The sequence below is a fragment of the Colobus angolensis genome, unplaced genomic scaffold, assembly GCF_000951035.1.
Source record: "Colobus angolensis palliatus isolate OR3802 unplaced genomic scaffold, Cang.pa_1.0 Scaffold196, whole genome shotgun sequence".
Classification (NCBI taxonomy): domain Eukaryota; kingdom Metazoa; phylum Chordata; class Mammalia; order Primates; family Cercopithecidae; genus Colobus; species Colobus angolensis.
In genome coordinates this window covers 4,123,733-4,140,608 of record NW_012115110.1, presented here as the reverse complement: position 1 = coordinate 4,140,608, position 16,876 = coordinate 4,123,733, and the positions used below count along the sequence as shown (strand labels likewise).

At 47.5% G+C, this 16,876-nt stretch overlaps 1 protein-coding gene across 1 annotated transcript in view; it reads right to left on the bottom strand.

Moving 5' to 3' along the window:
• PAPD7 (PAP associated domain containing 7) overlaps window positions 1-16,867 on the bottom strand; it is a 42,008-nt gene extending 25,141 nt beyond the window's left edge. Inside the window, exon 1 of the mRNA XM_011940962.1 lies at window positions 16,616-16,867. The gene's annotated coding sequence lies outside the window, so the exon portion shown is untranslated. The remainder of the gene's footprint in view (window positions 1-16,615) is intronic.
• Between the last annotated feature and the right edge of the window lie 9 nt (window positions 16,868-16,876).

The window sequence follows — 16,876 nt, the reverse complement described above, 5'->3', positions numbered from 1 at the left end:
TCCTCCCATCTGGATACAAGAAGTTTCAGGCCAGGAGTGTTGGCCCAGGTCTGCAGTCCCAGCTAGTCAGGAGGCTGATGTGGGAGGATAGGCTGAGCCCAGGATTCAAAGCTACAATGAGTGGTGATTGCACCACTGCACTCCAGTCTGTCAGTGCAAGACCCCATTTCAAAAAACAAAAAAAGGCTTCAGCACCTTAAACCCACTGAATATGAGGAGCTGCACTCTGAAGAATGGGCGCTTCCAGTCTTCCCAACTCACTGAAATTTCACAACTCTCGACACTCAGGTATATAGTTCTGTCCATGTTAATTATGTGCCTCAGTTTACCTTTAACACCCCGTTAAATCTCATCAATCCTGAATGCTAGGGAAAAAGTGCATGTGAGTTCAGTTCCCAGTCTTTTCCACTAAAACGTAAAATGCGACAGAAAATACTGGAAACTCACGATTAATTTAGTCTCTCCCTCTTTTTCTCCAACTCTTCCTTCAAAACCCTTAAAACGGGTGGTTTCTCAGAAATTGAAGTTCCTTACCTCAGCTCCACAATGTTCACTATGTATTTTTGCCCAAAAAAACAATGTCTTAGTGAAAATATTTGGAGTTAACCACTGCAATTTTGTAGATTTTGTAACATGCTTTGATGCTATTACACCAACACCACAACTGATTCAGACACTACTACGCTGCACTGATAGGGTCTGGATTAATATTTAACTTCAGGAAGAGTGGGTTGCTAGAGCAAATCTCAAGTACAGCATAATGAGGGAATGACTGCATTGCTTCTATTTTGAGGGATCAATGATCCTCTTTAAAGCATCCATTTACTGATACAGTTAATGAGCTAATTATAAATCATTTTTATTTATTTTTAATTACATTACAAGGCAACTAATACCTGCACAAATTAGAAAACCCAGAAGCAGGCCTTCAAGGCTTTTTTTTTTTTCTCTTTTAAATCAAGGCTCGAAAGAAGGAAAAGGACTGAAACTATAAATGCAATCCTTCGTGTTTCCAGGGCTGCCAGTCAGCTGCTTTTAGTGTCTGCCTCAGTTCCACCCACTCTGGGCAGGGAGGGACCTATCGATGTGCCTGTCTTTCTACACAGGGGCTGTGAATGAAGCTGCAGGCTCACGTGTAAGGAGAACGCCAGGCAAGGACCCAGGAGAATCTGCTGCAGAGGGAAGGGACACCTGACAGCTACCGACAGAAGAGGAGGGCGCACTCCCCTGGAGGAGGAGCAGGAGCTGTGAGCCTCCTGAGACAGCCAATGTTAACTTGGTTAAAAAGGTTAAGACTTCCTAACATTCACAAAACAGCCAGGGCAGGAGGGCTCTGAAGCTTAGGAATCAATGTGGAACTCAGATCTACAGGAATTCCACTCGACAAGTGTAAGCCTTTTTTCCCCTTCCCTCCCACATCTCTCCTGGGATGAGCCACATAGGATCCTGGAGCAGGTGATGTCCCAGGGCCAGTCAGAACCTCACCGGAGGGTGAGCAGAGGTGCCTTTGTGCGTGCTGGGGGGCACGATACTCTTTCACCCCGGTAGAGCAAACCCAAGCACACTGCAAATGCCATGTAAAGGTCCTGGGGCCACTCGGAGGGGGGAGAAACACCATAATCTCCTCTTCCCCTCAGAACAGAAAGAAAGAAAGGGCTTAGGTACCAGAAACTTGTAATAATTAAGCCACTGGAAAAATACTTAACTTGGGAATCTGCATTGGTTCTAAGCCCACTGCTAAAGAAGAAAATGAGGCACCAGACCAGGATGAAGCTCCACATCTCACAAACTGAGTCGGCAGATACCCCAGCAGTGGGGCCAGAACTACTCAGAACCACCCCACACCACAGGAACCACCAGGAGCAAACCCAGGGGAGGCACCCCACCTGCTTAACATGTCCTCAACCCAGCTCAGCACAAAACAAAAAACAAAAAAAAACCAAGGGGTTCAGTCTCCTAATACTGGAGGTCTGAAGCAACCCACAGCGCAATCAAGGACCCACAGTCTCTGAAAGAGATTAAGGAGAGGCCAAGAAGAAGGCACTTCCTGAGCCACATCTGTTCTAGTCCACCTGCCACCCCATCTGGCAGTGCAGCCACGGCATCACTGCTGACGACCACAGAGCACCTCTGGGTGCTCCGAGGGAACAGCGCCTGCTGTGAAACTGCATAACTGCGCCTGGAAGCTAGCACAAGCCTTGCTTGCTAGCTCAAGCAGCTGATCACTTTTGAAATGAAAGCAGCTATACTTTGTCTTTCCAGATATCCTTACACTGGATGAAAGATAAGCGATCATCTTTTGGGGCAACAATACAGAATAAGAGCCAAGAGGCTAAAAACATTAATATTCTGGGACACTACACAATATCCGCATTACCAACATTCACAATAGATCCTCCCAAATAGTCTCTGAGGCAAGTACTACTATTTTCATTTTACAGACGACAAAACTAAGACATATGATAACTGGCCCAAGACTATACACAACCAGGACTCAAGTCTTCATCTTGAAGTCCGAGCCCTGAGCTGGAAACCACACTCAGGAAGGAACCCAACACAGAAATAGGCCAGTCCTTTCCTAAAGAGTGAAAAGATGTAACTATAACTCCAATTATTCAGAAAATTGTGTACATCTATCTATACAATATTTTAAAGTTGTTTAAAAGAGCTTTTTAAGGACAGGAGGAAATGCCAGTAGCATTTTTTTTAATGCAAAATGATACATTTGCTACATATTTAAAGCAGCATTAAAAGTGACAAGAGGCCGGGCGCGGTGGCTCAAGACTGTAATCCCAGCACTTTGGGAGGCCGAGACGGGCAGATCACGAGGTCAGGAGATCGAGACCATCCTGGCTATCACGGTGAAACCCCGTCTCTACTAAAAATACAAAAACTAGCCGGGCGAGGTGGCGGGCGCCTGTAGTCCCAGCTACTCGGGAGGCTGAGGCAGGAGAATGGCCGGAAACCCAGGAGGCGGAGCTTGCAGTGAGCTGAGATCGGGCCACTGCACTCCAGTCCGGGCGACAGAGCGAGACTCCGCCTCAAAAAAAAAAAAAAAAAAAGTGACAAGAAATATGCTCAAATGTTAACAATAAAAAAATACTTATAGGTAGTTTCTGTATTTTCCACATTTTCTTCAATAAGTACATTATTGTTTTCATAATCCTAATAAAGGAAGCATAATCATTTCAGTTTTACTAATTCATACTGCAAGGGTCAAAGAGCAGACATCACTGTGCCCGTCTTAAGTCTTCTGTAAGAATTTGGGATCCTGTAGCCTTTACACTAAAGTCACACCAGCAGGGGCTCCCTCCGGGCTCTGCCACCCAGCACCACAGGACCTCATGCTGCTGACCCTGTGTCAGCTCCTAGCCCCGCACAGCTAAAAGGCCCCTTCGGCCGTCAAGTTCTGGGTCTAGTTTAGAAAGTTATCCCATACCCCAGACTGCAGCAGTACACATCCCTGCCCTGCCAAAGGCAAGACCCCTGAAAAAGCTATCCCACAATCGTGAAAAACCTCCAGATGCAAAGACTAAACACCAGAAGAGCTATGTGAGGAAGGAGTTCTCTCAAGTACCCCAACCACACTAGTAAGGCCAACCAGGGTCTCTCGACCATGCCAGCTCTCAAAGGCACTGCTGCCAGGAGGCTGTGCTGAGTGGGATTCCGAGGCTACATTACATAGCCTTAGTAGAAAAAATTGTTACTATTCATTGGTGATGAATACTCATTAGCTGACATTCATCATCTGCCTGCTGTGACCAGGCATTCACTGTATGACACGCTTCACTGAGTCTGATGAGACCACCGTCACCCCATTCTACAGATGGCTCAGAGGTAAAGCACCTGCCTACACCTCGCAGGCGCCGTGAGAGCCCAGACAGCAGCTGCAGCTCTGCGGCCCCTGCCTTCCACACAGTCAACCCCGAGGCCCCGCCAAGATGACAGAAAACAACTATTCAAGAAAGGACTATACAAAAGGCTGGAAATCACCAATTACACAAAGTAAGTATGACTGAGTGAGAGAGAGGGAGAGAGAGAAAAGAACTCACTGGATCCAAATATGTAAGCCAATATTAAAGCACAGCAAGCAGATGGGATTCGTGGTCTGCAGTTATTTACCATGAGCCTCTGCGTAGCGCAGCCGGTTGACACAGACAGTAGAGCTGTGGGCAGGATGATGAGATGCGGTCCCTACTCGCATTGAGTTTATATGGGAGGGACAGGGGGCATGATGGGGTAGATAAGTAGCCAAAATAAACCAAAAAGGTGCTATGCAGAAATTTAAACTGGTAACCACAGCTGTGAACTTTAGGTTGGGTGGTCAAGGAGAGCCTCCCTGATACCAAGGGGCTGGAACTGAGGCTGAGACAGGAAAGGCAATGAGCAGCCAGTTGTGGAAAGACAAGGGGACAGCATTCTGTCACAAGGGACAGCAGGACGGGGCCCCCAGGTGGGACGGACTAAGAGGACACCAAGGGCACCGGCACAGCCCAAGCAGCGGAGTCTAAGACCAGGCCTGAGTGTACCTGTCCCCATGGGCCAGCTACAGAGCAGAGTCCGAAGCCTGGAGGAGATTCAAGATGGACCAAAAGGACTAAGCCCTCAGAAAGTCAGGATGCAGAGCCCAGGTGCCAGCAAAGACCCCACTGCCTCCTGCTGAGCCTCGGCACTCCTGAGATGCCAGGCCCTCAGCCTGCCTGCAGCCTGGAAGGGGAGAAGGTCCCGGGGGGCGAGGTGGGAGGTGTTTTGGTGAGCAACCACTAGGAAGGGCTTGGGTGAGCGACATCCGTGGCATGCCAGCTGTGTGAGGGCACCACAGCAGAAAAGGGAAAGGAAGAGGGAGCCCAGCACGGAAGAGCACAGGAGCCAGGGATCAGAGAGGAAGCCCAGGATGCCCTGCTCCACAGAAAACACCGAGTAAGGACACACCAAGAAAGCACAGGGTGGACAGAGACAAGGAGTGGAACAAGAGCGAAGAAGCAAGTGCACTAGGGTGGCAAGCTGGGGACCAAGGCAGGCAGAGCCCATATACTAAGAGAGCTAAGGTCACTCCTGGGAGGCCGGGCCAGGCAGGATGCTCCCACTCACAGGAAGATGGGACCACTAACAAAGTATCCAAGGCTCAAGAGAAACTCCCTGCCACGTTAAGGCCGACCTCAGTCTACATCCAGATCCTCAAGCAAGCAACCGAGGCAGCAGCTGGGTGCGGAAGGGAGGGCGCTCAGGACAGCTGGGCAATCAAAGGCAACCGCCCATCCCTGGGGACTGGGTCTCACCTTTGATTCCACACAACCCTCCAAGCCAGAGAGGACAGGCAACACGCGTGGGTTCTGAAGCAAAGAGTGGCCCAGGCACATGGCAGATTCAAGGAGGATGACCCCAATCAGCTCTTATTTGGGACCCTGACCATTCAACACACATGACAAAAGGCACCAACAGTGGCTCCCACCTGCAAAACGCAGTGGAGGACAGTGGATGCCAGGTCAAGGTGGCACAGCACGAGTCACAGCCAGAGGACGCTGCAGGATGCCACACGGGACCACAGGGCTGAGCTGACCAGAGGCAATGCTGGGTATGTAGCCTCAAAGAAACTCACCAGAAGCATGAACCACGTTAGGAACTTAGAAACCTCAGACAGCAGTCCCAGGAAGCCTCCTGGTGATGAGCATGAGGTCTGTGGAATATGCTGCAAATCGTGGTTTCCCAGGCAGAGGTGAGACTGCAGACCCTTCAGGAGCCCGAGTGACTGGGGTCAGATCGTGTCCCAAGTACGACATAGGGACGCAGCTGCCCCCACATGGTGCTGTTATGAGGACTTAATGAATCCACACTGGGAAGTGCTGAGCACAGGCCCTGGCCCTCAGTAAGGGCAATAGTGGTCATAACTACAACCACAGATGCTGAGAATTCATGGACACAGAAACACCACCACCGGGCACCACAGGAGGGAGAAACAAAGGCTGAGCCTCCAACCTACACAGCCCAAGCAAACCAAGACTTCATCAAGATTTTACTCTGATGTTGCTGCACTTAGCCACTTACGGTTTTCATGTTTTATGTTCTTAGCCTCAGCAGTATCTCTTAGAAACCAGTATTTCCAACTGAAGTTAGACATCTTTCCCTTTCAAGCAAAAGTAATAATTTGGCAAATTTATGTAAAGATAAGACTTTTAATGTAGGTATTTCTACTGACCAATCCATGGGTCCATCTACACGAGCCTAGAGAGGTCCTATAGTGGCAGTCACCTAATTGTCCTTCTGGGTGGTGGGACTGAGTGACTTCAGAGCTTTCTGCTTTAAAAAACAAACCATGAATCAGTTTTATAAAAACGATGTCATTAGTTTTTTAGTTAGCACGAAGCACTCTTAGAAACAACCTCTAGCTCTAAAGCGATCAGCAAATGGCAGTGTAAGAGGGCACACACAGCAGGTGGTCCCCAGCCTCACAAAACAGCCTCTCTCCAACTGGTGATGACAGCACCAGGTCCTCCTGTTGGGTTGAGAGAAGTCACCCTCAGAATCCTCTTGGGAAAATTAGGGCACTAACTGTCCGTCCCTGGAGTCTCTGAATCATTCGGAGACTGGGCAGGCCCTCAGACAGCATCAGCATCTCTCCTGAGAAGCCAGACATCACTTCTCTGGACCCAGAGACTACTGGAACTCAGCATAATTGTTTTCCTTTTTTTTTTTTTTTTTTTTGAGACGGAGTCTCGCTCTGTCGCCCAGGCTGGAGTGCAGTGGCGTGATCCCGGCTCACTGCAACCTCCACCTCCTAAATTCAAGGGATTCTCCTGCCTCAGCCTCCCAAGTAACTGGGACTACAAGTGCGTGCCATCACACCCAGAGAATTTTTTGTATTTTTAGTAGAGACGGGGTTTCACTGTGTTAGCCAGAATGGTCTCGATCTCCTGAACGCGTGATCCACTCCCCTCGGCGTCCCAAAGTGCTGGGATTACAGGTATGAGCCACTGCACCCAGCCTGTTTTCCTCTTTATTAGCTTACCTCTTTGGACAATTCTCGCTTTGCTCTACATCTGTGGTGGCTAAAGAGGCAGGCTATGGAGTGAGACTACCTGGACTCCAACGCCAGCTTTACACCTACCAGCTGTGTGACCCCAGGCCAGCTATGCTGATAACAGCCTCTCCCAGGAGGGTGGCAGGAGACACTGCATAAAGGATGAGGGCTCAGTCAGGCCAGCAGAGATTACTACTGTGGCTAGGACTGTACACCACTCACTTGATGGCAGCAAAGGAAAAGCTGAGGTCTCCACCTGTTAAGGGAGGCTCTGTGAACGGCAAGTCATCTTCCCCAACCACAGGCCTTATTATTTTATTCTAAAACCAATCCTAAAAGACTCTTTCTACTCAACAAGTCCGCAAGCTTCAGTTCATTCCATGCTTTCATCTCCCTGGACAGTTCCCATAGGTTCACATCTTTAGAGTGTGGTCTTGGCGCTCTATCCTTCCACCCATCACACTTGTCCTTCAGCATGAACATCAGTCTCTTGTGAGTCAGAACCACAAACTCTAGATAGATTCACCTTTTTGATTTCTTCCATGAGGTAACTCATAATCACACGTTAGAATTTCTTTGCATTTCACAGGACATGCAAGGTATCCTTTTCTATGTTTTTGGCCATCACTTCATTGTTGTCCTTCCATTTTTTATAATGTTTTACATAAGTTTAGAGATAATGCCCATAACCAAAATACATTTTACTGTGTTGCACCACGGGCCCCTCTCTGCCCACTCACAGAGGTCTCGCGTGGCTCTTCACTCCAACATAGCAGTGCCCTCTCTGCGGGGGTGTGGGAAGGAGCCCAGACTTGCACACCATGCAGACCTGCATCTGGGCACCAGCGCCTTTATTTTCTAGTAGCGCCTTGGGCAAGACGCTTCAATCACTTAATGCTTAATTTTTCTTTCTTGAAAATGAGTTATTGCCCAGGATTGCGAGATTGCAGGTCAAGCCCCCAACGCAGCAGTGCTGACTGAGGCGGCTGCGCTGCCAGTTCTGCTTTGTCTTTCAACTGCTGTCAGATAAAACAGCGAGTAAACAGCTCATCAGATGCTCCACTTTTCATAGAATGCAACTTCTAAGAATACTCCAGGTGACAGAAATCCCACTCGTGCACTGCAGCCTCCCTCCAGGCCAGTTCTGGAACACCTCGAGAAAGCACGAACCCAGAGCCTGCTACTGCACAGGACTGGCTTCCCTCCGAAATCCTCAACACTCCCCAACCCCAGAGCTGTCAACTTTGTCCTGCGGTGGCTGTCAAAGCACTCCACCACATCTGAGTCTAATCTCTTCAGGAACATAAAGCAAAAGGCCCTGTACCAACATATTTGAACCATACTTGTAGAATGAGTTGCTAGGTTCCATCCCCCACGTTAGCGATGTCTGGTTCACTGAACACTGTTAGGAGTAAAGCGTCCAGATGTCAGCCGTGAACTGACACTTCCATGTGCAGCACCTTCTGCCAGGTCATATCAGCCTGTCAAGGCTTCAGTTTTCTATCTACAAAACAGGAGTTATATCACTCATTTCATGGGTCAGCTCTGGGAACTCAAGGAGCAAACTCACACAGAGAGCTAAGCCAAAAGAGCCCCACACACATGAGCCACAATGGTGCTGGTGACCAGGAAGGATGTTCAGAGAAGGAAGTGACCGTCTACACCATCATTAACCTGCGTGCAAAAACGCTGAGAGACCTCTCGCCTGCACGCTGGACTGGAGACACTCCAGGTCACAGTAGTTTCTCCATGTTGCTCTGTGTTGCGCTGCTATGAACCTATTTTATGCTTTACGTGCTATTAAAACAGCGGCTGTTTGAAAAGGATTTGCACTGGAAACTCAAACAATTTCTAGAGCTTTCACAGTGGTAACTTGCTGAGTAACACAGCTTTTACTGTTGTATGAGTTTCAATTTATTTCAGCAACAGTTACTGAATCAAACACTGTTTCAAATAGAGTCTAAACTTACTGCAGTTCAGAGCTGTCTAAATATATGGCCACTTAAATTTTAATTAAAAGTAAATAAAATTAAAATTCAGCTCCTCAGTTGCATTTGTCACATTTCAAGTACTCAAAAGTCACATATGGCCAGTGGCTACCGTATTAGTGCAAAACTAGAATTATTCCATCTCCACAGGAAGCTCTACTGGACAGCGATGTTCTAGTTGCCTTCTTAATGTTCCCTGGCCCTTCATTTTGTTTTCCTTCACTATACACAGAACACTATGTTAAAAGCTGCAAGAGTCCACTGTTTCTACTATGTGCACAAAATAAAAAAAAACCTTAACCAACTTTAAACGAGTCACACAGAGTAGCACATTCACCCCTGACCAAATACATCGAGAGTACCCTTGCCTCTAGGGAGATGAGATTCTTATTTAAAGCTGTAGAAGAGTGCTGATGTACCTTCAGAACAGGTTAAAAAAAAAAAAAAAAAACTAAAACACAAAACTAGAACAGACATTATTATTAAGGCATTGTTAAAATGTTTTACAAATAGAAAGGTATCTTTCAATTCATAACACCCCTCCAGCTCCTGACTACCAAGACTCAGAACATTCAGTCTTTAGCAGTTTTCACTTTGATCTGAAAGTGAAAGTTGTATTTTCAAAAAACCAAGAAAAAGGCTTTTCCCGTCCAGCTGGCAAGAAGGAGGACTTAATTTTTGGTTTCAATTTCCTTAAAGAGAGGAGAAAAGGGCAGCGGTGGCCTTTTTAATCTCTTGCATGACAACTCACAGAGTGCTTCCAAGTCTTTCATGTGCTCTAAGGTGGGTGCCACAGGCTCTGCTTCACAGGTGGGGAAACTGAGGCTCAAGTTAGAAACCGTGGTGAAACCAGGCAAAGCCAGACCTGTGAGTGTGTGACATGGGCTGATGGAGCTAGGCTCTCAAGAGCCAAGCACGTGGCTCCCAGTGCTCAGAAATGGACTCCACCCAGCAGGTTTAAAGCAGAAACATCAAAATAATTCAACTTTTCATTTCCCTTAAACTACTACATCCTACCATTCCCTCAGATCAACAGGATTCTAGAAATGTTACACTGATCTGAAATCTTTTTCAAACGGAAAGATAGAAACCACCTAACACCCACATCCTAGCATTGGGAAACCAATTCCAATCTTAAGCCACAGGAGAGCCTAACTGGTTATGCACAGCAGCTGATTTAGGAAAGAAAAAGATCACAAGCCCACAACAAAAAGGCATGTTGTTGATAATCAAAGACATTCTCTGCCAACAGGGACCCTCAGAGCTGCTCCCATCTAGCCCACCCTGTCAGCCGAGAGATGGATAAACTTCTGCAGAGATCCACCCAGCCCAGGCCCAGATGTGGTCCACTCCCTGGCTCACTGCCAGCAAATGCAGTGCCCATCACCAGAGTACAGGACCAGGGACAGGCTCACAGTGCACTCTCTGGGTGGCCCAATGGTGGACAACTCATCTCCATACTTCTCCAGGCTTTCTAACTGTTCATAGTTAGCTATTAATTTTTATAATAAGAGCGAGCAGTTAAAACTAAATGGTGATGTTTTTCAAATACAGTATAGAATTTTCCTGAATGTTTTCTGCTCTTGCATTCTATATTGTAAAACAGAACATTAGTTTAGCCACCCTCCAGGAAGGAAAGCAGATAAACTGCAACAGATTTTATTTTTTTAAAATTCTAAGACAAACAACAAAAGTTTCCCTTAGCATTTGGTTTATGAATACTCCGCAGACTTGCCATCCCCCACCTGCCCTCCTGAGTTGGCAGATCCTCTTTCTGCTCTTCTTTCTTGGGAGATACTTACTTAGTGGCTACCATGTGCTTGGCACTAAGAATGCAGGCTACAATACAGCTCCTCCTTCCCTGAGGAGACTCAGGAGGGCAGTGGGGTCAGCTTTGTTACAGCAGCAGTAACTCCACAAGAGCCAAACACTCAGAGGGGCTCAGGAAGGGACAGAGGGAAGAACCACATGGGAGTTTTCTTGTCCCTCCTAAAGGAGGCAAGGTGCTCTGAAGCCAAGGGTCTGGGGAAGGCAACATTCCTACGAACCTGGGCTTGCAGGACAAGTGTCCCCCACACCTTCTGCAAAGATGGACTGCTATGAACTTAAGAGAATGTTCCAGAGGTGACTCTTGGGTAAGTCATCAACTCCCACCTGCATAGGAATGACCCTTTTCCTAATCTAGCCAATGCAGGACACCTCACAAACAGGACTTTTCAATCACTGTAGTTTCATATATTCACACGGCTTTCCTGCAAACTTTTCTTAAATGACGTATTTTAAAGAATGTCCATCTGAGTGCAGCACAGAAAGGTTCTCCTGATTATGGTGGCTGCCTGAGTTCAGCAGTAACCACCAAGCCAGAGGATGGAACCGGCAATCTGCAAGAGTCATTGCGATGGGCTGGAGTCCAGTCAGGGGAAAAGTGTTGGACAAGAAGAACCACAACCTCCTCATCAACCGATTCCATGTCAGGGGAAGCCTACCCACAGAAGAACCTCCTCCCCTCAAGGTCCTACACCCTACTCCTTGGAACCTGTGGCTCTGAGGAGGTTATCACACCATGATCATGTTATATTACTACATGACCTTCAGGTAGGCAGGTTATTTGCAGGAGCCTGACTCAATCACACAAGCCCACAGAAGCAGGGGGCTTCCTCCAGCTGGCGGGAAACGTCAGAGAAATTCAAAGTACCTTGCTTTGCAGATGGAATGCAGGTGGCCTTAAGAAGCTGAGAGAGCCCTACCCAATTCCCCTGCTGGCAGCTAGCAAGCAATCCAGGACTTCGATCCTGCAAGGAGCTGAATTCTAATAACAGGAATGCGCTGGTAAGAGGACCCTGAGTGCCAGCTGAGAACACAGCTGGCCAACACCCTTCAGCCTTGCAAAAGCCTGAGCAGAGAACCAACCCAGCCATCCCTGATCTGACACACAGAATCCACAAGACCATAAATGAGTGTTCTTCTACGCCTCTGAGTTTATGTTAATTTGCTACACAGCAACAGAGAACTACCACAACATAGAAATCTCAAAAATAGGATGTTGCATGAGTGTACATCCACAGTGCTGGGAGAAAAGGCATCCTGGCCACCTCACTCAGGCACACATTCACAACCGGTCAGGTAATTTGGGCACCTGTCAGCGCTGACTGAGACCACCTCTCCGCCCTCCCTGAGATGCTCTCAAGGCAGGTTCAGAGTCGCAGCTTTCAAAGAGGGCGAGGCTTGCCATCCAATTCACTGCAGAGAAGAGAAAGCACTGGCAAGCCAGCCACACCTCCTAGAAAGGGCCTCTCCACAGCAGCACTATAGCTTCTTCAATCTTCTGCGAGTCTGGGTGGTCTGACTCTGCCAACTCTCTCCACCGTTAGTCCAAATTCTGGCTGCATCCTCAAAACTCAAGTTTCTGAATTTGAATATCAAGTTTTTTTTCTTTTTTTTTTCCTTAAACAACCTTTTTTACTCCACAACTACAAAATCAGATCCTAAACCATATGGCCTAACTGAGGCATAAAAAGTTCTTATTTTCCAAGGATAACCATTAACTCTTCTCCCACAGAACACTTACATGAATCCATTTAAAATGAGGACAAAATATCATATTAAATCGTGACCAAAGACAGTTTGAGACTTTACCTTGAGACAAAAATCTTAGAACTTTTCACAATATTTACTTGAAATTACTTTAAAAAATTATGTCACAAACATGCATTAAATATTTCTGAGAAAAAGCAAATGACACTGTTGTTCCATCACACGCTCACAGCAACAAGACAGACAGAACCCAATTTGCTTCACTCTGACTTCCACCGCATGAGCATTAAGCCTTTTTCCCTCCTTTTCCAGAGTCTGTCATGCCCTCCCGGGCAGCCCCTTCTCCAAGTGTCAGCTGTCCTGACCTGGCCAGTCCTCATCTATCAGTGACCAGACATGCGGTGCAAGCAGTTCTCCAGCAAAACTTTCCTCAACTCCAGCACAGCCTGTGTCTTGCACTCGATTTTCAATTTCACCTTGTGGAGCTTGGCAATGGAACAAAAGACAGGAACAAGTGATGCTATTACTAAATGGGAGGAGTGTTGGAAGAGTTAATTTATGAAATTATGAAATTAACCCCTCCTCCTCCCCCAACAGTGCAGGAGCAAGTATCTGCTTAGTGTGATCATGCACACTTCTCTCCACAAGCTTATACCTCTGGGACTCAGATAGTGAAACTCAGAAAGCAAGGTCCACACATGCCACCACCATCCTTTACAGCAGGTCTCACGACACCCTTTCTCATGGATCCTGAACACTCACAGGAAGGTATGGGAGGGAAAGGCCCCTAGAGTGATGCCTCCCGTGCTCTGCAGCAGGCCCTGCTGAGTATCACAAGGATGTTCCAGACAGGTCACACCTGCTCTACCTTATGTCAGTGAGGTCAGGCTGGGGAGGAGGGAGGATCCTGGTTGCGCCTCCAAGCTCTGACTCCTTTGCAAGAAAGAATCGAAAAAAACATGCACCAAGTTGGAAATGACTCTCACCAGGGGCCTTGTAGGGTACGGCTGACCATGTTCTATGCTGACAGTGGTCGGTCTCTCTCATACGTCAAACTAAGAATTTCCTTTGAGTTAACAGAAGATATTAAAAGATGAGATTAAATATCAAGAAACCTGCAGAGAGGAAGCTGCATACACCTGCTGCACACTGCAGGCACACCTGAGATGGCACAGCCTTCGAAAGGCCAAACTCTGAATAGAAGCTGTTCAGAGCCCGGGACACCTGCACATGTCTTCGTTCAACTACGCTCTTCCTGGGTCTCTGTAACACACCAGTCAGGATGTGGCCAAATATCTGAAGGCCATGCTCCCACTCTCACTTATGCAAGACTTTTAACCTGAAGAGGTTTACCAAAGCTGCTAGAATGACCATGGCAAAGTAACAACAGCCCAAAGCCCTGCTGGGTCAGGGCATGAGAGCACGTGCAAGTAACAGCAGCCAGAGGCTGGGATGCAACGCGCCCAGGGCCTGTCCACACACCTGCCCAACATCTCAAGGTCAGAAGCCCAGGTCAACAGCAGAGCTCACGCTAAGCACACCATTCCCAAAACAAAGGCTTGGGATTTCAAGCAAACAATGGAATAAGAACCAGAGCCAAAAGGAGCATTTCACCTCCTCTCCTCTGAAGGTTCTTGCACCAATCCCTGTCCTCTTTCACCTGCTTTTTCTTCATCCTACTTGAGCAGAAGGCAGACTGGCAGTCTCACAAGGCCAAGCCACCAGGCAAAGTGTCCAAGGACAGAAAACTCCTCCCCAGAAAAGGACAAATAGTGCGGGTTGCCACATGGGCTACCAGGCAAAGACCCAACTGGGTTCAGCCAGTGCTCCGCAGCAGGCTCACCCTCCCATGAGGAACGCACACTGCATTTTCAGAAGAGCACGGCCTGGGACTATATCACAACCCCAAGCAGCTTCCCAGCAACAAGATCCTTTACTATTGGTCAGCTCAGGTGTGCCTTTAAAACTCAGTTATTTCCTTCTCCAAGCCACAACTGAAAGACTTTTTGGTGGCCTTTCTCAACACTCTGGGTAAGCTGATGGCCAGAAGAAAGTTCTAGACAGAACTATTTCTTGATACGAAAAGGTTGGTTCATGTAGGACCAACAGGCCACGTGGAAATGATCACTGGTGGAACCTTACCTCCTCTAGTCACAGGCCCAACTCTACCACCGCTTAGGTTTACTTCTGAAAGAGCAGCTGGAGTAGCAGCCCAAGCAGAGGTCACCGTGCCCTTCTAGGCCCATAGCAGATAGTCCTCACAGGCCCCTTTGGGCAGAGACAGCAGGAAGTGGATGCACCCAGGGCCATATTGGAGGCATGGTACACACCACCCGGAGACAGGCAAGGAGAGGTCTCCAGCAAAGGTGAAAAGGAAGGTTCCAAGAGCATGACTGCAGCATCAAACCAGACCTCCTGGCGGGCTTCAGAGCCCTCTCTTATGCCCTACACCATACTGCCTTACAGCTGGGTTCTAACAGGTTGGCAAGGGGTGGGGCATGAGGCCAGGGGCCAGGACCCAGGGCCATCTGAGTAGCAGAGCCCTGGAGGTGTTGCTGAGTTTTAGGCTTTAGACTTTAATGTGGGGGATTGGAGATGGAGATTGGAGATCGGAGGTGACATCAGAGGGTGAAGGGGAACCTGACCAGACCTGCCGGCAGAGAAGATTACCCCATTAGCAGTGATGGGAAAGGACTCAAGCAGGACCAGAGTGCATTGAAGGTACCTCCGGCTGCTTGAGCAATCTCCACAGAGGTAACAAGAGCCTGCCTGAGGATGAGATGTGGAGAGATTAAAAGGGCCAAACGAACAGCATCTGATGATTGGGCATGGGTGATGAAGAGCGTGAGAGGGGACCTGCACAACTGAGCAGGGTACTCTTGTGCTCTAGACAATGGGCACTTGTAGGCAGGTTTCAGGATGGGTTAAGATCATGAGATTGTCTCCATATCGTCCCTGCACCAGATCCCCAGATCCTAACACAGCACCTGACCCTAGTGGGCTCATTCACTAACAAAAGCAACACGACCTACTGAGGCTGACTAGTTACCAGGAGAAAATAGCTTGGGGAGTCCAAGTGAGATGCATGGGGCCTGATGCGCTACCGCTAAGAGCAGAGATACAACCCAAGACTTGCAGAGATGGAGCGTCTATCTGTTTTTTCTAGTGCTAAGAGACACGGAGCCCATTCCAGTTCCATAACAGGCTGGAAGCCTAAAGGTCCTCCCAAGCGAGCCCTGAGGTATACATTACTATACATCAAGAAGAAACTGCTTCCAACCACCTGCTCTCAGAAAGTTCTACAGGTAAGAACTGGAGGGAGAGGAGTCTGCCCTCCCGCCAGTGTCTGCAATGCATGTTTACACTTCAGGGAATTTAGAAGGTATCACTTGTAGTCCAAGCCAGGTGAAAAAAGTTACAGAACATGCAGCTATTACGGTGTATCACACGCTTTAAAGAAGTATCAACGCTATTTCCCAACATACTTCACATGAGAAAGAGTTACAAGAAAAAGTGTACTATAACAACTCCCAACATCTAGCAATTGTGGTTATTCGTAGGACTTTACTGCATGTAACAACCCTCATACCCCGGCAAATCCTTCTTTTTTAAATTGGGGGAAAAATCGTGCAAGGAAAATTTATCATTTAAGTCTTAAAATACTGACATACAACCCACACATAAATTATTTCCAGACGCTCAGAAAAGCCCAAAATGGCAAAGGGGCTGCGTCAACAGCATCACACCTGAACAGCCTCACCTGGGGCAATTCCAACCCCACACACACACCACCTTTGCTTTCATTCCTTGCCGTCTGTAGGTGCACTAAATGTAAGTAGAGCCTCTAATTCCCTCCAGGAGGATGTGGAAGTATTTAAAATAATAATGGCATCTTCCAAAGAATAGGTATATATGGCATATCTGTTTTTCTCTTTGAATTAAGCCAATATTTATATACTATGCTTTTGTTAACTGCAGTACGAAATTAAAGCACACAACTCCCCCCAAAATGAATCACCTCTAAGTTGACAGTTAAATTTTTGTTTTAAATGAAATAAAAAAGGTTAATATTTACCTTCGACGTGATCTGAGCTCCTGGTAATGCTAAATTATTCTGCAACTTAACTTAATGAAACTCCACACTTATCTATGCCCCACTTTAACAAGGGGTTCCTCACTTGCCCGGAGGCGGGGTGCAGGGGGAGAGTCGATTTCCCTTTCCAGTCTCAAGAGTAAAAAAGACAAATACCTGCAGGTCCTATACAGCAGCCCCTTTCTTGCATTGTTACTTGCAGGATCTGGGCAAGTCACTCCATTATAAAGGAGTTTCATATTA